This window comes from Stegostoma tigrinum, chromosome 38, assembly GCF_030684315.1.
Source record: "Stegostoma tigrinum isolate sSteTig4 chromosome 38, sSteTig4.hap1, whole genome shotgun sequence".
NCBI lineage: Eukaryota > Metazoa > Chordata > Chondrichthyes > Orectolobiformes > Stegostomatidae > Stegostoma > Stegostoma tigrinum.
In genome coordinates this window covers 9,682,413-9,709,417 of record NC_081391.1, presented here as the reverse complement: position 1 = coordinate 9,709,417, position 27,005 = coordinate 9,682,413, and the positions used below count along the sequence as shown (strand labels likewise).

The window sequence follows — 27,005 nt, the reverse complement described above, 5'->3', positions numbered from 1 at the left end:
CAATCAGAGATAGCCTAGCCAGCATCACCCTCTTCATGTTGAACAGCCTTTAAAAAAAAATCACATCAAACTCAAAACGTTTCTCTCTCCACAGATGCTGCCAGACCTGCTGAGTTTCTCCAGCATCAGCAGTATTTTGCCTATGTGCAGTGGCTTTTATTATTGCATCGTTGCAAAGAAAAGGAGGGGGGCAGTTAGCTCAGTCGGCTGGAGAGCTGGTTTGCAATGTAGAGTGACACCAAAAAGCATGGGCATGACAGCCATGCCAGCCGAGGTTGCTGTGAACTGTTCTGCTGTCACCTGAGACACAGTGACCCTCAGGTTACACCAACCACCAGCTGTCCCTCTCCGTAATGAGAGAACAGCCTCAAATGACAATGTGTTACCTGTGAATAACCCAATTCTTAAAGTCATGGAGCATTATGTTCTTGTTAAATCGATGCACTTTGTGGCAATTTCAAACAAAATGACATTCTAATATTTGAGAACTTCTGCAAAATTTTGCAAAATGCAAGTCCCAAGAGCTGATTAATTTGAACCTGGAATGTGGCTTGTTTTGTGGTCAGAGCTCCAAATGCAATATTTTCCAAATTTGGGTTCACGATTTGCAAAGTCACTTTGTGCTTCAGGCTCTACCGTCAGAGTGCCTAGTCCTCATTTTCTATTTTCATTGCTTAAGATTTTCTTTCCTGTTGTGAGTGAGCAACCTCACCCATTCTTGTATCAGTTCTTGCATTTGGCAACAACAAACGCTTGCGTTTATGTCGCACCCGTAATGCAGTAAATGTCGCGAGCTATTTCACAGGAGCTCAGTGGCTGCCACTTAGGTTATCTGAATGCCATTCGAGCCATTAATTGATAGGATATCATGAGAAGTTAAAGTTTTATTTTCCTCATTCATGGGATGTGGGAATCGCTGGCTAGGCCAGGGTTTATTGCTGATCCCTAAATGCCCAGGGGCCATTTTAGAGTCAACCTCATTGCTGTGTCTGGAGTCACATGTAGGCCAGAATAGGTAAGGACGGCATCTTCCTTCCCTAAAGGGGCATTAGTGAATCAGACAGGGCTTTCCAAATATCAGCAATGCCTTTGACTCTTAACACAGATTTTTTTTAAGCTATTGAGTTCGACTTCCAACATTTGCCACAGCAGGACTCTAACTAAGGTCTCTGAAATGTTACCCGGGTCTCTGGATTAATACGGCCTCGTGATAAAACCATGAGGCCATCGCTCCCTTGAAGAAAAGTAAGTTCTACCTATTGTTGCCTAAGCCATATGTCAAAGCCAGCAGGTCACAGATCTCAGGATTCCCACAGTTATTCATGGGCTCTGGAGAGTATGGCTTTTAGCACATTTGCCTTTGATGCTCAGACCTTTGAGTACAGGAGTTAGGATGTTATGTTGCGTTTATACAGGGCGTTGGTAGGGCATCTTCTGGAGGTTCTGTGTCCAATTCTGGTTTCCCTTATGAAGCAGGGATAATATTAAATGGAGCGGGTTCAGAAGAGATTTACCAGGACGTTGCCAGGAATGGTGGGTCTGAGTTATAAGGAGAGGCGGTACACGTTCAAACTTTTTTCACTGGAGAGTAGGAGGTTGCGAGGTGACCTAATAGGAGTAAATGAAATCATTAGGGGCATAGATAAGGTGAATGGCAGATATGTTTTCCCTAGAGTGGGGGGTTTCAAGACTTATCGGGCATTTTTTTGGGGTGGGATATTGAAAGATTTAAAGACATGAGGGGCAATATTTTTTACACAGAGCATGGTTCATGAACTTCCAGAGGAAGTGGTGAATGTGGGTACAGTTACAACATTTAAAAGACATTTGGATAAGTAGATGAATAAGAAATGTTTGGAGGGATATGGGCCAAGCGCGGGCAGGTGGGACTAGTATAGTTTGAGATTATGGTCAGCATAGACTGGTCGGCCAAAGGGTCTTTTTCTGTGCTGCATGACTCTGTGACTCCACGGCAGTGATTCAGAATCTCGGTAAACAGGGTGAAACCCCTTGTAACAATGCCCTAGTTACAGATTGCTTTGAGTGGGGGGTTGCGTCAGATGAAACTGGCATTTCCTTGTTTTTCTTTTGGTTGTGTGAAGCGGTTAGTTTAACCCTTTCTCAACAGAATGTGGGAAGTTATCTGCAGTGATTATCTCATGGAGTTTGCAGGGCTAGCATGTTAAGCACTATCCACAGAGAGACGTGGCCAAGGTGAGTTACACAGGTAACTTTCATGGAGTTATTTCAAAACCTGCGGACGCATTTTTGAAAAGAACCCTGGAGGAGCACAGGAACATTGGAACAGGAGTAGGCCATTCAACCCCTCAAGCCTGTTCCTACATTCAAGCTGATCTGTAGCCTGACTCCATATTCCTGCCTTTGGTCTATATCCCGTCACCTCGACTCAACAAGATTGTACCTACCTCAAGGCTTAAAACAAACAATTGATTCAGCATCCACTCAACAGCTGCATCTGTGGAGAAAGCAAGAGAGTTAACATTTCAAGTCCAATACAACTCTGGCTTCAAAGCGTGAAATGATTTTTGGAGTGTAGCCAACGCAGGGGCCTCAGTTCCTTGATTGTGCACATCAAGGCCCCAGAAGGAGCAATTGCTCAAAAAAACAAATGGTCAGAGATAGTAAGAGCTGCCGATGCTGGAGTCAGAGATAACATGGTGTGGAGCTGGAGGAACCCAGCATGCCAGGCAGTATCAGAGGAGCAGGGAAGCTGACGTTTTGGGTTGGGACCCTTCTTCAGAAATGGGGAGCTAATCCAGGTTGGTTCAATGATAAACATCGCCCAGCTCTCGTGGTGGAGTTCTTCAGCCTCCTTTCTTTGAATATTGTCATTGGATCTGGGCGAGAAAGCCAATGGGTCCTTGGTTCCAATTCTGGTTGATAAGACAGCTCACTCCCTCAGCTGAAATGACACAGTTGTGAAATTGAGCAGGAGTTTTTCCATGCTTGATCGTTTCCCCCCCCCCCCTCCCCCCTTTTGAGCAGCACCCAACCTTTCCTTGGATGAGGGGTGTCGAACTAGCCCACTCATTTGTGGGGTGGGAAATGAAGAGCAAGATCCCGTGTTTGCAATGAGCATGCGCAGAGTAACTCCTGTTCACAGGCACAAGTGTGGGAGAAGCTTCGGTGTGAAGAGATGACCCTATAGAATTCAGTTAAGGAGGAATTGCTTTAGCCAAACAGTGTTGACTCTGTGGGAGTCATCACTGTAGAGGCCAAGTCATTGAGATTATTGAATATAAAGATAGATAGTTCCTTATTTAGAAAGGAGATCAAGGGTTAAGGGGAGAAAACGGGAGAATGGGGTTGAGAAACATACCAGCCATGATCAAATGGGGGAGCAGACTTAATGGACCAAATGGCCTAATTCTACTCCTATATCTCATGGCGTTATGAATCTGACTAGCACCAGTGGGCCTGCAAATGATGGTAACAGCCTTCCTAAAGACTTTGTCTGCAAAGAAACACTGAGACATCACTTTGACCAAGTTTTTAGCTCACTTGTTCCAATCTCTCCTGTATGCCTCAGCATCTGCGATTGCCAACAGTTAATGATCAAAAAGAGCAAAATACCGCAGAAATTGGAAATTTAAAAATGTTGGAGAAACTCAGCAGGCCTGGCAGCGTCTGTGGAAAGAGACAGAGCTAACATTTTGAGGATTGCTCGTCTTCTAAAGTAGAAGGAGCTAGAAGCTGTGAAGAAAAATCCCTACCAGACTTGTAACGTTAAATGTGTTTCTCTCTCCACTGATGCCAAGTGACCCGCTGAGTTTATCTACCAGTTTCCCTGTTTTTCCCGTCAGTGAAAGATAAACGATGGATGAATCCACTCTTGGTGGTCATTGTGGTTGAGGGAATCTTGGGAATAGTGCCATGGATTTCCTTCAATTCGTCCGACAGAACAAACTGATGCCCGTGATAACACCACGTCTGAAAGACAAATGCCACCCAATGCAGCACCCTCAACAATGCTGCACCCGAGAGCAAGCCTAAATGAGGGTCACTCAGAGATAGGATTCAGTTGAGCTGATACAGGCTGCTATCAAGGTCAGCAAAACTCTGATGAAGGGTCTAGGCCCGAAACGTCAGCCTTTGTCTTCCTGAGATGCTGCTTGGCCCGCTGTGTTCATCCAGCTCCACACTTTGTCATCAAAACTATTGATCTTCTTTCTCCCCCTTAGGTGCTACTGAATAATCAAGCTTTTATTTCAAATTAACATAAGAACTTAAGAAACAGGAGCAGTAGTAGACCATCGGCCCTTCAAGCCTGCTCCACCTGTCAATAAGATCATGGCTCATCCTTCTGTGGACTCAACTCCACTTACCAGCCCCTCACCATAACCCTTAATTCCTTTACTGTTCAAAACTCTATCTTTCTTTGCCTTAAAAACATTCAACAAGTTAGGCTCAGCTGCTTCACTGGGCAGGGAATTCCACAGATTCACAACCCTTCGTGTTAAGAAGTTCCTCCTCAACTCAGCCCTAAACCTGCTCCCCCTTATTTTGAGGCTATGCCCCCTCGTTCTAGTTTCACCCACCAGTGCAAACAACCTCCCTGCTTCTATTTTATCTATAATTTTATGTGTTTCTATAAGATCACCACCTCATTCTTCCAAATTCCATTAAGTATAGCCCCAAGCTATTCAATCTCTCCTCATAAGGCAACTTTCTTAATTCCAGAGTCAACCTAGCAAACCCCCTCTGCATCTTCCCCAGTGCCAGTATATACTTTCTCAAGGAAGGAGACCAAAACTGTACAAGGTACAGCAGCAGAGGTATTTTGCTCTCGTGCTCTGTTATTTATGAAAGTCTTTGAATGAAATTTAGAGTCCCAAATTATATGATCTCCAGCAATTTAGCCATGGTAACTTGGCTCATTTTAGCAAATATCAGAAGTTTGGTTGTTTTGTTTCACAGATTAGATTTGATGACCATTTGATGAGAGGTTTCAGTGAGTCAATTATTTCCATATTTCTATGCATTAATGACAGGTCATTGCAGGATGCCCACGTTGCTGTGGTAACGTGTATGTGCTCTGGGGCTGTGGTCCTTGAGGACAGAGAATCTTTCTATTGCGCGGCTGACCAGGAATCCCTCCCCCTCTCACCATGTGCCATTGGCCTGCGTTGGAAGTTGGCACTCAACCACTTTTTGGTCACATTCTAATTGCGCCTTCCTTGACCAACATGTCCAGGGGCGGGACTTGAACCCGGACCTTCTGATTCAGAAGCCAGGGATAGACCCGCCTGGGAACAGCGACCCTCTTTGTGTCACACTCTGCATTCTGGAGGTGGTGGTGCTGGTTGGTCGCAGGATGAGACCGGGCGCAGTGCGAGCGGGCAACCACAGGCTTGTGGCAAGGCACGTATTTTCGAACCCGTCCTCAGCCCCGGGTACAGTTCGAAGATTTTTAAGCCCTCCCATCCTGAAAGCCATTTTGATTGGCGCTCCCGAAACTCATTGGCAGCACAGTGGCTCACAGCAACAGAGATCCAGACTGGGTTCCAGCCTCGGGTGACTGTCTGCATGGAGTTTATGCATTCTTCCTGTGTCTGTGTGGGTTTCCCCTGGGTGCTCGGGTTCCTTTTCACAGTCCAAAGGTGCGCAGGTTAGAGTAGATTAGCCACAGGAAATGTGGGGTTAGAGGGCAGGGGTGTGGGTCTGGGTGGGAAGCTCTTCAGATGATCAGATTGGACTCAGTGGGCCGAATGGCCTGCTTCCACACTGAATGAATTCTATGATTTCCATCTTAAGGATCAGACTCCTGGCCTGAGCCCAGCAGAACAGACTGGGATAACATAGTGTGGAGCTAGAGGAACACAGCAGGCCCGGCAGCGTCAGAGTCGGGAGCAGAAGAGTTGATGTTTCAGGTAGGGATTTGTGCCTTGGTTTTCCTGTTCTGTCTCCATTAATTTCCAGGTAAACGCACTGAAATATCAGATTGGTTGATACCAGTGCTTCCTGGGCCTGCATGCTCTGAAGAGTCATACTGCAGTCCTAATTTGGGTATTTAAGAAGAGACAGCCGGTCTGCAGGCAACAATCGTGTTGGAAAAAAGAACAATCAAATCACTTTTCTCCGTGGAAATTGTGCAATAATTCAAATTACATTTGCCACTTCCTTCCCTGAGTTGCATAAGTTCTGTCACAACCAATTTCTGCCTCTTTTGTCTCACCTGGAGTTCAGTAGTAAGAGCAAAGTATTCGGCATTCTGAAGCGAACAAAAGCCAATAAGACAGAGTCACATCTGTGCTGCGTTGCTCTCGGTTCACATGATTATGTTAAGATTATAGGAAATAGATTTAAGTTGGCATGAAGGAATCGGGTCATGAAGTTCAGAGCAGCGTCTCAATCTGTGAATAACTGTGGCTGCTATTTACACTTATGAAGCACCCTTAACACGCTAAAACAACGCGACACACATCACAGGATGGTTATAAAGCAAAGTTAACCATTAAGACAGATGACCAGAAGCTTGGTCAAGCAATTAAGTTTTAAGGAGGTTTATGTTAATATGTTATACTTGGAGGAAGGAAGTGAATGTACTATAGTCAAATTTACAGGCAGCTGGAAAAGTAGGTTGTGAGAGAGGAACGGTTTACAGAGAGATATCGGTAGGTTAAGTGAGCAGGCCAAGAAGTTGGCACCTTAAATATAAAGTGGTAAAACGTGACATTGTTCATTTGGAAGGTGGAACATAGGAACGGAGTGATTGCATCATTATATGCTGGGGCAGGACGGTGGCTCAGTGGTTGGCCCTGCTGTCTCACAGCCCCAGGGGCTGGGGTCCAGCTCCAGCTTCGGGTGGCTGTCTGTGTGGTAATTGCCAATTCCCTCTGTGTCTGTTGTGGGTTTCCTCCCACAGTCCGAAGACGTGCAGGCTAAGTGGATTGGCAGTAGGAATTTTCGGATGGGGTTAGGATGCTCTTTGAAGGGGGCCAGTGTGGACTTGATGGGTCTGGGATTCCGTGATGAGCAGAATGTAACTTAACAGGAGGGAAACCTGCACAATGCTTATGACACAAAGGAGCTTGGAGTGACTTGTACATGAAACGCAGGAGCAGCAAGGAATTAGGAAAGGTCAGGGAATGTGAAGGGCACTAGTGAACCAGATGGGGGTTTCCCCCCGACAGTCCATTCATTGTCATCATTAGACTTTGAATTCCAGATTTTATTTTTAATCAAATTCAACCATCTGCCATGGCAAGATTTGAACTTGAACACTATCAGGATCCTAGGATTAATAGCCAAGTGGTAATGACCACTAGGCCATTGCTTCCCCTAAACAACTGTAGCAATCGCTTGAGCACTTTGATGATTGACCTGGATTCTACAGGGAATAAGAACCAAATGGACTGCTGACACTGTAAATCAGGAACACAAACAGATGTTTCTGGAAAAGCTCAGCAAGTCTGGCGGCATCTATGAAGAAAAAAGTCAGAGTTAATACTTCGGGTGCGGTCGGACCCAAGGATCATCGGACCTGAAGCGTAAACTCTACTTTTTATCTTCATACATGCTGCCAGGCCTGCTGAGCTTTTCCAGCAACTTCTGTTTTTGTGTTCACAGGGATTAATCTTGACACTTCAGGAAACCAGTCAGGAATGTATCGACCACAGTTCTGCCTTGCTTTCAATATCTTTCAATGCCATTTTGTGTTAATTAGAGGCTTTTCATATATGTACTCTTCTTTGAGATTTGGGCATTGTGAACAAGAGCAGAGTTTGTTATTCCTCTGAAGGCAGCAGATTGTGTTTCAGGTTAGGTTTACACCTTAAATTATTCCCGGAATTGAGACGTTTGGCCTCCACTACCATTTCCCCTTAAATTAGCCGTGACTCCAGCCAGTATTCACTTTCTCTCTGAAGTTCATGCTGCATTTGTTTGATGCTGTTGTCGGCCAATGCAGGCTTGATGTCAAGGACTACCCTCCTCACCTCTTGCCCTCAAACACCAATGATTATGATCTCCAGAGGTTGTATGGAGTTCTTCAAAAATTCAGATTAGTTTAGGGAAGTGGAAGACATTCAGTACAGATTTCTAAATCAGCCACTATCTCTATGTGTTTTGAAGATCCTGTGAGCTATTAAGCATCTCTTCAGTTGATCATGAACTCACATGCCTACCTGACTTCTACTGATCTCAGTTTTACTCAAAGCCAATCAAATAATCTGATAACTAATTAGTTGTTATCACTTGATTGACTATTTAGTTGGTTTTGGGCACTTTCACCAGTCCAAACCACATGACAGTTTTCACCAGGAGGGTGCACTGAGCAGCAAAAAGAAATGTATTTCGCACAGCTTCAGAAAATGGCCATCTTTCTCCCCTGGAGCTCAGCTAGACGCTGACACACCCTTCAGACAAGACCCATGCTATTTTGTAGCAAAGTAGTAATGTCACTACCTCTGAGCCAGGAGGCCAAGATTCAAGTCTTCCCTGTTTTAGAGGTGTGTAATAACAGCTCTGAATAGATGAATTAGAAAATAAGAACAGTCAACTGGTTCAGAGACAGTAGGAGCTGCAGATGTTGGAGAATCTGAGATAACACGGTGTGGAGCTGGAGGAACGCAGCAGGCCAAGCAGCATCAGAGGAGCAGGAAAGCTGACGTTTCAGGCCTAGACCCTTCTTCAGAAAATTGGGTCTAGTCCCAAAATGTCAGCCTTCCTGCTCTTCTGATGCTGCTTGGCCTGCTGTGCTCGGGCAGCTCTACGCCTTGTTATCTCAAAAATCAACTGGAGTTATTTTGTTATATTGGACGAGTCAGATCACAGCGTGAAAGCTGGTTTATAGTTCACAAGTATTTTTCTTTGCAATTAGCTTTACATAGTGGTCAATCACTGAATTTATTCACAAGAAGACATTGCCAATGTATTTTTATCATAATGATATAAAAGGTTATTACATGCAAAAGAAAAATAAAACACAAACTATTTTTTAATCTAGTTAATACAAGCTTATAATAAATATCAGAAAAGATATTTAATGCTTTCACCCTCAGCATCAACCTGACAGATACTCAAACTTCAGTGAACGATCACCTGACTTCACTTTTAACCCTTCTATAATTAGCCCTTTTCACAAATTCCTATGTTCACACACTGCTGTTTCTTGAGTCAATATCTCTTTCTAACACCACTTGGAACAAACTGCCAACACAGCTAATTTGATTCTTCATCTAGATTCCTTAAATTCCCCTTTCATAGTTTTCAGTTTATTGTTGATTTTAAGCCACTCAGGATTTAATCTCTTCTGCCCTGCCTGCTTTGGAGACTGCCGAATGACACTGCTGATCCAGGCTTTTTCTCTCTGAATCACCTGCTTCTGTCCAAGAATACGTACGTTAATCTACTTCAGACACCTGACACCATTCTAGGAAATAACTAAAATGAAACTACGACTATGTCTTCCCCTTTTTAACACACAATATAAAATTGCAATTCAAACTTTAAACATGGTTCTTTCCACTTTGGAAACCAATAGTCAAAATAGAAAAGCATGAACTTTCATCATAATTTGTTCATCTAAGAGAGTAATAGAGTCATATAGCACAGAAACAGACCCTTCGTTCCAACCAGTCCATGCTGATCCCAAACCAAATTAACCCCAACTGCTTGCGTTTGGCCCATCTGCCTCCAAGCATTTCTTATTCATCTACCTATCCAAACATCTTTTAAATGTTGTAACTGTATGCACATCTATTACTTCCTCTGGAAATTAATTTCACACAGGAATCATCTTCTGTATAAAAAAAATTACCTTTCATGTCTTTTTAAATCTTTCTCCTTGCACCTTAAAAATATGCCCCCGCACTTGAAATTCCCTACCCTCGGGAAAGGGCACCTACAATGAACCCTATGTATACCCCTCATGATTTTATAAACTTCTATAAGGCCATCTCTCAATCTTCTACGCTCCAGTGAAAAAAAGTCCCAGCTTACCCAGCTCTCCTTACAATTCAAACCCCCCATTCCTGGCAACATCCTGGTAAATCTTGTCCAGCTTAATAATATCCTTCCTATAGCAGGGTGACCAGAACTGCACACAGGAGACACCTCACCAACTTCCTGTACAACCTCAATATGACGTCCCAACTCCTCCACTGAAAGGTCCGAGCAATGAAGTTTGTCATTTATCATTTTTCAGTATTTACAGATTGTTGCAGACCTTTTGAAATGCCTTTGTATTCTTCACAGACTAATCCAGCATTGATACAAAGGGCCAAATAGTGTGCATTTTTTTCCTGGAACTCAAAATTGCCAAGCATAGAATCCCACAACTTAAAATGAGGCCATTCAGCCCGATGTGTGGCTCTTGGAAAGAGCTTTGCTACCAACCTCCCTCTCTTTCCCAGTATTCGTTAAATTCCCTTTGCAAGTTGCATTCAGCTCGACTTCAGGCCGCACAGTCGGGATCACGATAACTCAATGTATTCCAAAAACTTCACCATCACCTGCTCTAGGTTTTCGTTTACTAGGAGGAAACCCCTCCTGGCACACAGTGAAAGCTTGGTATTTCAATTTCACTGCCAATGCCAATTATAATCCTGCACTGAGGCCTTTGTTTATGAGGTCCTCAAAGGGGGCTCTAGATCCAGTGATTTCTAAAGCTAGGGCAGCCTCTTCTCACCCACCATTTGGCTTTGTCATATAGCCATTAAAATAAAGGCTACCTATTTCCTTCTACCGCTTCTAGCTCTGGATAATGACTAGGCCTCATTGCCATCTTGGGGGATAGATCTAAGGGATGCTCCATACTCAGTCATAGCGAGGAGTGGGGTGTGGTTGTTTTCAACTGATTGGGGTCACCAGTGTCAAAGGAGATCGAGCCTGTGGAGTAGAATTAATCATCAGGGGAACAAACCCTGGTGTCACCTTCCCAGAACACATTAGATTACTTTGCACAATGTATGGTAAACACTTGGAGTTCTCACATCCAGAAAGGTGCTTCGGCTCAGAGATAATGGGAACTGCAGATGCTGGAGAATCCAAGATAACAAAGTGTGGAGCTGGATGAACACAGCAGGCCAAGCAGCATCTCAGGAGCACAAAAGCTGACATTTTGGGCCTAGACCTAAAGGTCTCTGCTCTCTGATGAAGGGTCTAGGCCCGAAACGTCAGCTTTTGTGCTCCTGAGATGCTGCTTGGCCTGCTGTGTTCATCCAGCTTCACACTTTGTTAACTAAGATGCTTCAGCTGGTACTTTAGATGAAACATTCAAAGCTGAGTTTGTTATGTTTCTTGTTACGCAAAGGGAGGAGACTCGAAGGCCCGAATGGCATATTCCTGTTCTTATTTTCTGTGTGAGGAGAAAGCAGGAGACTGGCATCAGGGGAATTGCTCGTTTAGAGACCCTGTACAGACATGATGGGGTGAATGGCCTCCTTCTGTGTTGTGATGCTGGGCTGGAGCTTTTCAGCCTTGAAGTGAACTAGGGCTGCTTTCCTTGGAGCAGAGATCTTCAGGGTCCCCAGAATTATAATGGGCATAGATGGGGTCGATAGAAATGAACATTTCTGCTTAGCAGAGGGATCGGGGGTCACATATTTAAGGTAAAGGCCAAGAGGTTAGTAGAGGGCTTAAAAGAGAAAATCTTTCACCCAGATGGTGGTATGTATCTGGAACTCCTTGCCTGAAAGGGGGAAGCTTGTTACAACATTTGAGAAGCATTTAGATTAGCACTTAGAATGCCAGCCAAGAGCTGGGAAGTGGGATTCAAGCAGATAGAGTCCGCTGGATCCAAAACATTAACTCTGTAATCTATCTGCTGAGTTTCTCTAGCAATTCCTCTTCCAGATTTCCAGCATCAGCAGTGTTTTATTCTGTCTTGTAGTGCTGTTGGCTGAGGGACAAATGTTACCAGGAAGAAGTCCCCTTGCTCTATTTCAAGGTAATGCCATGAGATCTGTTCTTTTCACATTGACATAAGGGGCCCTCGATTTAACACACCTTTCAAAAGGCCCCATCATAAATTGTAAATAAAGCTTGTTTAAACTGTGTTCGAACAAGATCACATTTAGAATTTAGAATTAGGTTTACTGTGACATGTACTGAAGTTACAGGAGTGCAATGAAGAGTGTTCAATATAGTCAACACACCATCTTAGCCAACTAAGAACAAATCTGAGGTGAAAACATAGAGAAAATAAAAGCGATAACAGGGTGTGGAGCTGGAGGAACACAGCAGGCCAGGCAGCATGAGAGGGGCATAAAAGCTGATGTTTCGGGTCTGGACCCTTCTTCAGAAATGCGGGAGGGGAAGGGGACTCTAAAATAAATAGAGAAGAGGGGGAGGCGATGATAGAAGGTGGATCGAGGAGCAGATAGATGGAGAAAAGATGGACAGGTCAAGGAGGCAGGGATGGAGCCAGTAAAGGTGAGTGTAGGTAGGCGGTTGGTCAGTGAGGTGGGAGGAGCAGATAGGTGGGAGGGAAGACGGACAGGTCCAGGAGCCGAGGATGCGAGTGGGGACTGGTCTTGGGATGAGGTCGGGGGTAGGGAGATTTTGAAGCATGTGGACTTAAGAAAAGGTTACACTACATTGTAGGTGTACATAGAGTAAGTATAAGTTGGGAAAATGAGAAATAAAGCTAAAGAGATACAAATTAAGGGCTTCCACATGGTCTGACTGGGCTTCACTGGTTCCAACCAGTAGCCAGCTTTGTTCCTGGCCGCCAAGCCCACTCCACCCTGGAAAAAGACAGAAGAGGAGGCAAAAAACTCAAGAGAGAGAGAAAAAAAAGAGAGAAAGAAAGCAACAATGGACAGAGTGGAGAGCTCCAGCTCAAGCATTTGACTCCACCACCATCTTGAATTCAAGACTTAAACAAGAACACATGTGCATCAAACACAACATAATTCGTAAATAAATTTTCTACAAGTTGTGTCCAACAAGATTTGAAAGGTGGCATCTAGCACAGCGAAGTACGTTGCCCTCTGCTGCCACCCCAGCACCCGGCTCGAGTCTCCTCAGCTGCTCTATGAACCCAGGACTTCTGCCACTCAGAGGCAAAGGTGTGACCCCAGAAGTTGACAATGTGAAGGGTGGTCACTCAGGGTGAGATACTAGGGTGGAGAGTTAACACATAAGAAACCCTGTGCCGGTTCAAATTATCGCATTGCTGGGCAAAGCTGTGAGAACTGGTGCGTTTTAGATTTGAAGATTTTGCACTGTGATGTGGAACATTTCGCTACACAGAAACGGACTGTATCAAACGTGAAAATTAGTGAGGGTTGGTGCTTGTATTGACATTTCCATTCTTGCTGTGAGTAGGTGACCTTTAGTGTATTTTTTTTATCATAATGTGCTTGCACAATCGCTGTGACCACATGTTCTATTTTTACTGCTTACTACAAGTCTGCAGGCTTGAGCAATTCGAGTGGTCATCTCTCTCATGCAGGAGGTGCTAATGTTGATAGACCACTCAGTCAGAACGGCCAACCCAAAGACCAACCCTGACCTCCTGGATGGCAGGTACGAGAAGGAGGATGGGAGGGGCCCCTGGCTAATTCTTCGCCCCTTCACCAGGGTTGCAGAGGGCTTTAATCGCATTGCCAGCGAGGCCTTGCAGTGCATAGACTTAAGCTGCAAATTTCTCACCTCTGAGGCGATGGAGATCCTGCCTTGTTAACTGTGAAGTTCTTTATAGTTTGAAAGGCACTAAATACAGTTTTCTCTTCCGCTCTCTCCACTACCCCTACAGTACTACTGTTACTACAGACCAGAGGGTCTGGCCACTGCTTAGTCACTGGGGTCTATGCTAATTATTGCCCTCCCCGGCCCAGATGTCGCTCACGTAAATTGAAGCTCCCCATTTCCTAGGTTGGGAACAATCAAAGAATTACCAGCCTAGGGAATTGATCTTCCAGGTTCCAGTGGTTGAGAACAGGTCAGTGAAGGCTCACTCAGCGTCAGTGCAAACCTGATGATAATGCACTCTACGCACAAGCAGCATTGAAAGCAGCTCCCCCAGAGGAAAAAATGTCCCCTCTGAGGATCAAATGCTTGAGATTCAGGTCAGCCAAAGAGGTACTTCCCTAAAACGGATTGTGTCTGAGCTGCGTACTTGAGTAATCTAGAAGACACTAGTTAGACCTCAGCTGGTGTATTGTCTGCAGCTGTGAGCACCATATTATAGGAAAGACGTGAATGCACTGGAGAAAGAGAACTGGAGGCATTTGCAGGAATGATTTCAGGATTGAGAAACTTCAGTTGCAAGAATAGATTGAAGATATTGGACTGTTTCTCCTCAGAGAAAAAATGGCTGAGAGGGAGATCTGGTTGAGGTTGGCAAAGCCAGGAACATGAGTTCAAATTCTGTTATGGAAGGTCGTGGTATTTAGATGCAATTAATAACTTAACAGTTAATAGTAGGATCCTGGGGAGTGTTGCTGAACAAAGAGATCTAGGGTTGCAGGTGCATAGTTCCTTGGAGTGTGTAAAAGGCATTTGCCGCCCTTGCCTTCATTAGTCAGTGCATTGAATATAGGATTTGGGGAATCATGTAACAGCTGTACAGAACATTGGTTAGGCCACTTTTACAATGCTGCTTTCTTGTCACCCTTCTGCGGGAAGAATGTTGAAGGAGTGCAGAAAAGATCTACAAGAATGTTGTCTGGACTGGAGGGTTTGAGTTATAGAGGGAGGCTGAACAGGCTAGGACCTTTTTTCCCCTTGACTATAGGAGGTTGAGGGGTAACATTATGGAGGTTCATAAAATCATGAGGGCTATGGATAGGGTGAATAGCCAAGGTCTTATTTCCCAGGCTAGGGGATCCAGAACTAGAGGGCACAGGTTTAAGGTGAGGGGGGAAAGACATAAAAGGGACCTAAGGGGCAACTTTTTCACGCCAAGGGTGGTGTGTGTATGGAATGACTTGCCAGAGGAAGTGGTGGAGGCTGGTACAGTAGCAACATTTATGAGGAATCTGGACGTGTACATGAATAGGAAGGGTTGAGAAGGATGTGGGCCAAATGCTGGATAGTGGGAGAAGGTCAGATTGAGATATAAATGAGCTGGACCGAAGGGTCTGTTTCTGTGCTGGATGACTCTATAAGATCTGGAACATGAGGTGAAAGATGCTGATCATGAAACTGTCTGACATACAAAATCCTTCTGGTCCACAAGTGTTAGAAAGATGTTACCTGGTCTCGCCCACTCATGATCCCAGATGTACAGCCCGTGCCTTTTACTTTTAATTGCCCTCTGAAATGGCTTAGCAAGTGTCTCAGCTCAAGGGCAATGAGGGATGGGCAACCAATGTTGGCCTGAAGGAGGAAAAGAAATAGCAGACGGGGTGGCTGAGCCTGGCACTAGTTGCTGGGATCAGCTGCTCATCGCCTTCAGCAGAGGAAAGGAGGGCATTTAACTTCAGGACGGAGTTGTGAGGTTTGGTAAACAGAGAGAGAAAGAACAGTGTCATTACCTCAAAAAGCACATGTATGTCCTCCCTACCTTCATGCAACAAGCAATATGAATTACTCTTCGGGTTTGTTTTAAGGAAAATATTCATGTTGAAATTGACAAAGAACAAAGCTTCCAGGTTTATTTAGTATGACCATATTTGGCATTATCAATCTTTGTTATCAGTCTTGAAACGAACCAACACTTCAATATGGAGGTATCAGATAAGGCTCAGTATTTTTATCAGCTCACCCTATATGACAGATACAGCCTTTCATCTTTAGTCCTCTCTGTTCTAGGTTTGTACGTCTAGCACCAGACCCAACCAGTGTCTCGACATTTCTACCTACTCACTTCAAAACAGCGTTACTACATCTTTTTAATTTAACTCCGCACTCTCCAAAGCAGAGGTAGGTCCAAACTGAGCACAAGTTCAGTGATAGAAGATGTCGTGCCACTAATCAAGCAAGAAAAATTTTTAAAATGATGAATTGTGTTTAAGTATAGTGTTCCCAGTTTCATGAAGACTGTCAGAGCGAAACCGAGTTTCACAGGCATGAAAAGCAGCTTTTTCACTCAGTCTAACACCTGACTTTGCAGGCGCACATTTCTCAATTAGGAATGGCACTGAGGGAGGCCATTCAGCCCAACCAGTACATGCACCATTCAAGCTCTCCCTTTTCTCCTTATCTAAATGTATCACTGTCACTATCCATTCCCTTCTCCACATTCAGCTGTTTGACCTCCAGTGGAATGCTTCTTTACTGCTGGCTTGCACTAATCCCCGCATTATTGGGTCCCGCGCTCTAACCACTGATCTGCTGAGCTGCAAAGTTCCTTCTCAATTCTCTAATTGATTTCCTAGTGATGGCCTTATATTGATGGCCCCTGATTATAGTCTTAACCATGTGAGGAAACATTCTGTCTGTATCTACTTAACCAAAATCTTTTTAAAGATCATCACGAAATGACTCCCTCCCCCATCTGAGACATCTTGTTTTATCAAGACAGAGGATAAACAGGCTGTCATTATGTTCCTGAAATGGATATCTATCTATTTCTGGCCTCCTTCTAGTTAATCTCTGTACCTCCTTAGTTGTCTCCATATCCATTTTAAAATAACATGATTGCACACACACTTTTCTAAACCAAATATAAAACAGTTGAGCATATACCCCCTGCTCCTCAATGCCAGCCACAGTCATAAAGCTGTACAGCACAGAAACAGACCCTTCTGTTCATGCCAACCACATATCCTAAGTTAATCCAGTCCCATTTGACAGCATTTGGCCCATAACCCTCTAAACCCTTCCTATTCATGCACCCATCCCGCTGCTTCTTAAATGTTGTACTTGTGCCAATCTCCACCACTTCCTCTGGCAGCTCGTTCCATACACACGCCACTCGACATGAAAATGTTGTCCCTTTGGTCCCTTTTAATTCTTTCCCCCTCTCACCTTAAACCTATGTCCTCTATCCTCGCGGAGATAAGTCCTGGTGCTTCAGTTTGCCTTTTTATTGGCTTCATGTCATAAGAAATGTGATTCGGAAGGGCTACACAACAGAAGAGATTGTTGTTCGTTTTCTTTCAACAACAAAATCAACCATTTCTCCAATTACAAACTGCAAACAGCAACTGCACAAAGGGACATGGAGGGACTTGTACATGAAACACTGAAAGCTAGCACACAGGGGCAGCAGGGAATCAGGAAGGGTAATGGAATGTTGGCCCTTATTTCAAAGAGCTCAGAGTGGAAGTTTAAGGAAGTCTTACAACGCCTGCACAAGATGCTGGTGACACATCTGGAGTATTGTGATCAGTTCTGGTTGCCTTATTTAAAGAAAGAAATTATTTTATTGGAGGCAGCTCAGAAAAGGTTCACTAGAGTTGATCTGGTATGGAAGGACTGCCTTATGAACATAGGTTAAACAGGTTGGGACTCTAGTTTAGAAGAGGTGATCTCATTAAAACATTTAAGATTCTTAAGGGGCTTGACAGGGTAAATGCTGAGAGGGTGTCTCTCCCTCATGGAAGAGCCTAGGAGCAGTGGGCACAGTCTCAGAATAGAGGGGAGCCAATGTAAGACTGAGATGAGGAGGAATTTCTTCTCTTAGAGTGTTGTGAGTCTTAGGAACTCCTTTCTACAGAGAGTCATGGGGGTAGAGTCTTTGAGTATATGTGGGGCTGAGATGGAGAGATTCATGATCAGTCGGGGAATCAAAGTTTAGGAGAAAGGGCAGGCAAGTGGATGTGAGGAATGTCAGACCAGCCGTGATTCCCATTTAATGATAGAGCAGGCTTAAGTGGACGGATTGCCTGCTCCTGTTCCTATTTCTTATGGTCTACCATGCTGAACCCTTTCATCATCTTCAAAACCTTATTTAGAAAGGCTTTTAATATAGTGTATTCAGGGAAGTAGGCATTTCAGACATATGGAGGGTATTTTAACTTTACGGGGCCCAAACATTATTTTCAGAGCCTCTTTGTGAAATCCCACTCTCCCATTCACTCATCACACTCTTTGTAAGTAAATGATATCTTTGGGAAATAATTTATTGACACTCCTTTCAGCGCAGCAGGTTAACCCTCATTCTAACCACGGGCTAGAAGTCACATCAAAGTCACATTGCTGTTGAGAATTGCTATTTTGGTTTTACTTCTCTCATTGGCCCCCTGCTGCTTTTCGGTTTTACTGAGGTTTGATTTCACTTATGTTATATGACGTTCGAATATTGTTTCAATTCTGTAACTTTCTGGGAGCCAGTGTAGAGATGACTGATAAGGCAAGCTGTATATGGTGATACAACATCTGAGGTTTCTTCCGTGACTATGCACAGACTCTCTGTTTCCCTCCCCCCAGATGCTGCCTGACCCACTGTCAATTAGCCCCTTCCTGGTTTCATTTCGCATTTTCAGCATCCACAGAGCTTTACTTCTGTGCTGATGCACCAAATCTCCTCTTCGACAATTAGCCAAGCTGAGAACACTGAAAGAATGGATGAGCTTTTTTGCATAGAACAGCACAGGAGTCGATTACTGTAGATGCTGGAATCTGTGCTGAAAACAACAAATATTGGAGATCACAACAGATCAGACGGCATCCGTAAGAGAGAGCGAGCAAGCTAATGTTTTGAGTCTAGATGACTTTGCCAGCTCTCCATGGATGCTGCCTGACTCGCTGTGATCTCGTTGGGTCACAGGGCCATAGCGTTGTACAGCGTGCGAGCAAAGCTTTCAGCCCTCACCAACTAGATATCCTAAATTAATCTAGTCCCACTTGCCAGCATTTGGCCCATGTCCCTCTAAATCCTTCCTATCCATACACCCATCCAGATGCCTTTTCAATGTTGTAATTGTACCAGCCTCCACCACTTCCTCTGGCAGCTCATTCCATACACGCACCACCCTCTGTGTGAGAAAGTTGCCCCTTGGGGCCCTTTTACATCTTTCCCCTCTCACCTTAAACCTGTGCCCACTAGTTTTCAACTCCCCTAACCTGAGGAAAAGACCTTCTCTATTTACTCTTTTCATGCCCCTCATAATTTTAGATCGTCAGTATTTTGTTTGGCTTCTGTCATAAAACAGTGGTAGTTTATTTTTAAATTAAATATGTTTTCTAATTAAAAACTGTAATCTCACAGTTGAGATTTGAGATTAGAGGTGCCTCAATTGTCTCTGTGGGCACTGAGAAGGTACAGAATAGCCAGTCAATGTTTGATGTAGCGCCGTGCAAGCAATGAGAGAGAGGCTTTCTGTGTGGTTCTGCATACAATGGTGATGTTACACGTTTAGTAGCTTTCTAAAGCTTCGTGGCTGCATCCCATCTCTTTGCTGCACAATGCAGAGGCTTGATCCTGTGTTCTCAGTGCATCATTTCAGAAAAATCTTTTTGCGATCTCTTTCTAGTTTAGCTCACTCGAGGTGCAAGGCTGTAAAAGCTGTTTCTTGTGCAGCCGGTAAAGGTGAAACTGTTTACTAACAGGGCCGATGGGGGACATTGCAGGCCAATTATCTTTAACAAGGCTCTGACCCTGATCTATCAGCTTCCCTATCAGCAAAGCTAACCTGGAATGGATGCTCTCAATTTTATTCAGGCATTTTAAACTGATGTCCCAACCAGATAAGTGTGGCATGAGATTTAAAACAAAACTTATTTTCATACAACGATATTTAGGGGATGGAATGCATTGGTTGGAAATTTGATGGAGCCAGGTTGAGTTGAGGCACACAAAGAGACATCAAATAGTAATTTGGGTAGAACAGTGGTGTGGGCTAAAAGCAGGAGATTAGCACTCAGGAATAGAACCAGTACCGGCACAAGGGCCAAAAGGCCTCCATCTATGCCATAAGAATTCGGTGATCCTGTGATGATGATGGTAAATAACTCAAATATTCAAATTAACAAGACAGAAATAAATAGTAACTAATAACTGGTCCTGCTTCCCAAACTTGGTGAACCTCATACTTTTTACTCTCCTGTTTAATAGTCTGCTTCTGAGAAATCACAAAAGCTACTGGAACTGATTTCACTTAAGCCCAGTGCACATATAGTGCATATTTCCATGCAAGAGCTAATTTGTTGTTGGAAAAAATCCTGACATTTTTTGAAAGGATTTGGTAACAATAGGAAAGGGGGGAAAATTGGCATTTTTCTTTCAGAATAGTTGGTGGGGGGATATATCATTTAGAATGCTGTAGATTATCACATTGTTGCTGTGGGACAATTGGTCACTGTGGGCAGAGCTTTCAGGTCAGCTGGCTGAATGAGAACGGGCCTAGAGCCTCATCAGTGAAAGGAAGTTTGTAATCAAAAAGAAAAATCCTTTTTTAGCTTTGTATTTGATGTCACTGGAGCTGAATCATTTGTAGTAGTGATGTGTTAGTGCTGCTGGGAAGACATACACTTGCACTGAGCGCACTCTCCACTTCTCATCACTCCATCACTTTATGCCTTCAGCTGCTTGGGCCCAAATAGCACTGGAAGTCCTCCCAATTTTCCATCCACTCTCTCTTCCCTTCTGATCCATTAAAAGCAGCATCAGAGGCTGATGGGTGACTTAGAGAGGTTTATAAAATCATGAACGGTCATGGATAGGGTAAATGGCCAAGGTTTTTTCCCCAGGCTAAGGGAGTCTGAGACTAGAGGGCACAGGTTTCAGATCAGAGGGTTAAGATTTAGACAAGACCCAAGGGGCAAATTTTTCACGCAGAGGGTGGTGTGTGTATGGGATGAGCTGCCAGAGGAAGTGGTGGAGGCTGGCACAATTACAACGTTTAAAAGGGTGTACGAATAGGAAGGGTTTAGAGGGATATGGGTCAAATGCTGGCGAGTGGGACTAGATTAATTTAGGATATCTAGCCAGCATGGACAAATTGGACTGAAGATGATAACACAGCATGGAGCTGGAGAAACACAACAAGCATCAAAAAAGCAGGAAGACTTACGTTTCGGGTCAGTTTTTCGGAAGAAGGGTCCCGACCCGAAACGTCATCTTTCCTGTTCCTCTGATGCTACCTGGCCTGTGAGTTCCTCCAGCTCCACACTGTGTTATCTCAGACTCCAACATCTGCAGTTCTTACTATCTCTAAGTTGGGCGGAAGGGTCTGTTTCCATCCTGCACGTCTCTATAACAGTATGACTCCCTTTTCAATGAATTTTTTGATTACCAGTCTTCGGGTGTGGCTGATGACATTGCTCTGAAGCACCTTGAGACATTTTACTATGTTATTTTGCTGCTTGTTTTAATCAACAGAACCATTCGAGAGGTGAGGGAAGAAGGTATCCTCTGGTGAGATAAGCAAGTTTAAGTGCTCAGACCTATTAGATTGAATCAATACTGAGAGTTATTAGTCAGTTGCTAATGAACTCGTTTTGGTTTATCGGAGATGATTACACATTTTGTGGTTGCACACACTCCAAGCAATAAAAAGATGAGTTCTACTCAGTTCACACTCTGCGGTTGGGAAAACAAATTTACATTCTGCAGACCCGAAGTTGCAGCTAGATGCTAGTGGTTCACCAGAAACAGCCAGAGTATGTTTGTTAACACCTAGCTATTTATTTCTCTGTTTGCTACTGCAATATCCTGTCCATTTGTCCATTCTCAGGGGGATAAGCTTGAGTCGGGTTGGGGGGGCTGTGTGTTGGCTGTCATGACACACGATCAGATGAGTAGTGCCTTTTATAATGGGCTTCCAGTAACAGTGTTGAAAGCTTTCACACGACATATTCACTCACATAGCGGCCTGCAGAATTGTACTGGGATTCATGTCCAGGATACTGCTGTGAGCAATAGAATCCCCACAGTGTGGAAACAAGCTGTCTGGCCCAACAAATCCACACTGACCCTCACGACATCGCATCCAGACTCGTCCCCCATAATTTACACATCCCTGGACACTATGGAAAGTTTGGCACAGCCATTCCACCTAACCTGCACACCTTTGACTGTGGGGGGAAAGCTGCATAGAAAGGGGGAAAAATCTGCAAACTCCACACAGACAGTGTGGAATCGATCCCAGGTCCCTGGTGCTGTGAGGCAGCAGTGCTAATCATTGAGTCACCAAAGCTCATGGAGCCCAGCTGTAGAGGAATTATAATGTGGAATTGGCTCCTGCAAAGAATCAACTTATAAAAATAAAACCCATGTAACTTTCCTTTCAGTTTCTTCAAATTCTATTTCATTTGTCAGAGTGCAATGTTTTAAGAGGGCAGATTGCTGCCCCCTGAATGTGTACTCGGGATGGGCAATAATTGCTCAGCCAGCAAGCAATACCCACATCCCTGAAAGAGAAAGGAAAAACGATGGAAGGTTCAGGGATTACCACTGTTTCCCCTGTTTTAGGAGGTTTGAATCCTGCTTGAAATCTAGAATGACACAGCCTCTCTGCAGCACTGGGAGAATGCTGCATTATAACCACAGAGCCACGGAAATGATACAACACCATTTGGCCCATCTTTTCCCTACCAACCCAGGGTAGGTGGCCCAGTGGTATTATCGCTAGATGATTAAGACAGAGATCCTGATAATAATCTGGAGACTTGGATTCAAATCCTGTCACAGCAGGTGGTGGAATTTGAATTCAATACAAGCCTAATGATGACTGTGACATTTTCAATTGTCAGGAAAAACCCGTCTGGTTCACTAATGCCCTTTAGGAAAGGAAACTGCCATCCTTACCTGGTCTGGCCTACATGTACTCCAGAACCACAGCAATATGGTCGACTTTTAACTGCCCTCTGGGTAATTAGGGATGGGCAATAAATGCCAGTGATGCCCACATCTCATGAATGATTAAACAAAAACTTTCTAATCCTATCCTCCTGCATACAGCCCATAGCTTGGCAGTTTACAGCTCTTAAGGTGCAGATCCAAATACTTTTTAAAAGAGTTTAGAGTCTCTGCCTCCAGCAATAACTCAGGCAGAAAATTGCAGACACCCACTACCCTCTGTGTGAAAAGGTTTTCCCTCACATCCCCTTTAACCCTTCTATCATTTGGCTTGAATCTATAATCCCCGTGTTTCAAACTATCTGCCAAGGGAAACAGGTTCCTCCTGCCTACTCTATCTCTCTCACTCTCTCTCTCTATCCCTCACAATTTTGTATACCTCAATCACGTAACCCCTCCACCACCCATGTTACAATTCTTGTGAACCACATTTTAGTGAATTTTCTCTGCACTCTCCTCAAAGTGATTATGCCCTTCCTCTAATGTGATGACCAGAACTGCACACAATGCTCCAGCTTTAGCCTCACCAGTGTCTTACATGGTTTAATCATTATATCCCTACTTTTGCGTTCCATTCCTCTGCCAATGAAGACAAACATTCCATATGCCATCTTTACAACCTTATCTACCTGTACTCATAGAGTCATAAAGCCAAACAGCGCAGAAACAGTTCCTTTGGTCCAACTCATCCATGTCAACCAGCTATCCTAAATTAATGTAGTCCCACTTGCCTCCATTTGGTCCATATCCCTCTAAACCCTTCTTACTCATGCACCCATTCAAATGCCTTTTAAATATTGTAATTGTACCAGCCTCCACCACTTCCTCTGGCAGCTCATTCCACACATGCGCCACCCTCTGTGTGAAAAAGTTGCCCCTTGGATCGCTGTTAAATCTTCCCCCTCTCACTTTAAACTTGTGCCCTCCAGGTTTGGACTGCCCTATCCCAGGGACAAGACCTTGGCTATTCACCCTATCCATGCCCCTCATGATTTTATAAAACTCTACAAGATCACCCCTCAGCCTCTGACACTGACTGCTACTTTGAGTGATCAGTGCACTTGCACACCAAGATCTTTCAATCAATCTACCCCCCTCAGTATATTCCAGGTTTTGTGCGTTCCTTTTTACTGTTTCACTTCCTTAATTGTTGGTGAGATGTTAAGCCAGCCTGCATCTTCCTGTGGACATAAAAGCTCTCATGGCAGGATAATGATGACAGGTTCACACAGAGCTGATATCTGACCAATGCTTATCACTCAACCAAAACCGATCCTCTGATCATTATCATTTGCAGCACTGTTCAGTGCATAAATTAGTTGCTACATATCAAAAGACCTCCACTGACTGTTACTTGCTACATCGTACCTTGAGGGCCAATGGACAGTGCACTACGAATGCAGATCCTCCCTTGATTTCAGCTGAGACAACAGCAGGGATGTTGACATCATCCTCAGGCAATATTGCCAGTCTTAATTATCATTAATTTTTTTCACGCAAGGAATGGTGAGAGTCTGGAACACGGTGGAAGCAAGTACAATTGTGTCATTTAAGAAACATTTAGACAAGTACATAGATGGGATAGGTGTGGAGGGATATGGACCAAATGTAGGCAAATGGGGCCAGTTTAAATTGTGAAATCTGGGTGGCATGGACAGGTTGGATTAAAGAGCCTGTTTCTATTCTGCAAACCTCCATGATCCTATGGCTCCAACCAGTAACTTATCACCGAAGACAAAAATTGCTGGAAAAGTTCATTAGGTTTGGCAGCATCTGTAGAGAGAAGCAGAGTTAACATTTTGGGTCCAGTGACCATTCCTCAGAACTGGACCTGAAATGATAACTCTGATTTCGCTCCACAGATGCTGCCAGACCCGCTGAGCTTTTCCAGCAATTTCTGTTTTTGTTCCTGATTTACAGCATCCGCATTTATTTCAGTTTTTCCCTGTCGCTGAAAATGTGGGCATTGATAAGGACAGGATGAGGCTTTATGATTGACTACCAAAGTTAGGAAGTCTTTTGTTAATGGGATCAATTGGAAACTTGGCAGCGGAGTGGGATATAACTTGGTTTGACAGCAAGCCTGATGGGCCCTTCATTATTAGCAATGAAATTTCACCGTGAAAATACAGTGATCTACCTAATCCCACCAGAGTCCCATTCAACCAGTTAGGCTAAGCAAAGTTTTAAACCAACCTATCGTGACACAGTTTCAGCACAATTCGGACCTGTACCCAGGTCTCTTGATCCAGAGGTTGGGACATTACCACTGTGCTACAAGCCCCCTTCATGCCAGCTAGGCTAACATTAACTCTTCTACTTAAAGTCAGAAAGTGCCACTCCCAGGAGTTGCTGACGGATTTATGATCGTTAGCACCCACAGGAAGGACACAGAGGGAGCTGTAGAAGGGAAGTATTTTAAAATGTCTCATCATCTTCTCTAGTGTTTTAAGACAGCCACATGACACAATTGATTCTTTCTCCAGCAATCAGGAGTATCAACAAAATATTAAGTAAAAACCAAAAGAAGAACTGCAGATGCTGTAAATCAGACACAAAAACAGAAATTGCTAGAAAAGCTCAGCAGGTCTGACAGCATCTGGGGAGAGAAAACAGACTTAACCCTTCTTCAGAGGACCCGCAATGTTAACTCTGATTTCTCTTCACAGATGCTGGCAGACCTGCTGAGCTTTTCCAGCAACTTCTGCCTTTGTTTCTCAACTAAATATGCTACCTGATCAATGCTTTTAATTACTTTGTAGGGACCACTGAGTTTTGTTATTAATGGCTCACCTCGTAAAGGCAACAGTAACAAAGCTTCATCCCCTGCTTTAAGAATTCGAGTTGTCACATATTTACCTGCCCACATTTCCATCTTGTTTTGGTAAGTTGATGCATGTTCCTGTGTAAATCTACATCGCTATTGTTAATCCTTTTGAGAAATACTGGCCTATACCCTTGTGGAATTGTTGCAATTGGCCCTGCTATTGGAGGGATATGATTAATTTGGAGAGGGTTCAGGAAAGATTTACCAGAATGTTACCAGGAGTCATAAGGAGAGGCTCTGGATCGACTGGGACTTTTTCACTGAAGCGTGGGAGAATGAGGGCTGAACATATCAAATCATGAGGGGCATAGATAAAGTGAATAACAAGGTCTTTTCCTAAGGGTGGGAGAGTTCAAAAGAAGGGGACACACCTTTAAGGTGAGGGGAGAAAGATTTCAAAAAGATATGAGGGGCATTTTTTTCACACAGAGCGTGGTTTGTGTGTGGAATGAACTGCCAGGGGAAGTGGTGAATGCAGGGACAGTTGCAATGTTTAAAAGACATTTGTACTGGTAGATCAATAGGAAAGGTTTAGAGGGATATGGGCCAACTGCAGGCAAGTGGGACTAGTTTAGTTTGGGAACATGGTTGGCGTGGACTAGCTGAACCGAAGGGCCTGTTTCTGCGCTGTATGACTCCATGACTCCAAAAGTGTCTAACATACTCTAGCATTGAAGATTTATTTTTCAAACTTAGCAATTTATCTCTGAGCAGTTTTAATGGGCCTCTTATTTCATGGTCATAAACTAATTCAAATGGCCTGAAGCCGGTAGACTCGTTTAGAGAATCACTATTCGCAACAAGAGATAATCTAATCCTTTGTCCCAGTCCTTTGGGTGCTTATAACAATCAGCTTTGATCATGATTTTCATGGTTTGGTGAGAGCAAACACTGTCAATTTCAGTTGTTAATCCCCAGACTACCGATGATACCTTGAAAATGTTTGGACATAAATTTTGCTTCCATCGATAGAACATAATGTCGGAAAAACTACATGGGTTTTTTCCTTTACTACTTTAGCTTTGATTGTTCTTAAGGGAATAGCACCCGGTAATTGGGTAGTCGTATCCATAATGGTGAGGGCATGTTCATTTCTGGCTTTCACTTTAGCTAATCGAATCATGCAGCACTGAATGGGTCCTCAAAAAACTGGCAGAGGAATTAAAGTGCTGGTTTAGTCAAGTATTGAGATTTACAGCGTGACAAATATGACGCATTTTACAAAACTGCACCACAGCTTGATTACCTGTTTATATACATCCGAGTTTCCCAAATCCATTAGAGTCCTGTCATGGGAATCTCAACATTTCCCTACGACAGCTGGCAGTGCCACTCTCTGATGTAGCACTGATCCTCTGTTAACTGCGCGGTCTATGTGGGGCGGTCTTGACTCCCTTGTGAGTACTCCATTCTTAAGATGAAGTGGAGGACTAGGGTGGACAAGGTCAGAAATCACACAACAACAGGATATAGTCCAAAAGGTTTATTTGATACAGAACTCCTTTGGATTCTACCTCATTA

The 27,005-nt window shown here is 43.9% G+C and overlaps 1 protein-coding gene across 1 annotated transcript in view; it reads left to right on the top strand.

Moving 5' to 3' along the window:
• The window catches only part of LOC125446968 (interleukin-2 receptor subunit beta-like), a 94,897-nt gene that overhangs the window by 12,492 nt on the left and 55,400 nt on the right, over positions 1-27,005 (top strand). Inside the window, exon 2 of the mRNA XM_059640457.1 lies at positions 15,724-15,834. The gene's annotated coding sequence lies outside the window, so the exon portion shown is untranslated. The remainder of the gene's footprint in view (positions 1-15,723; positions 15,835-27,005) is intronic.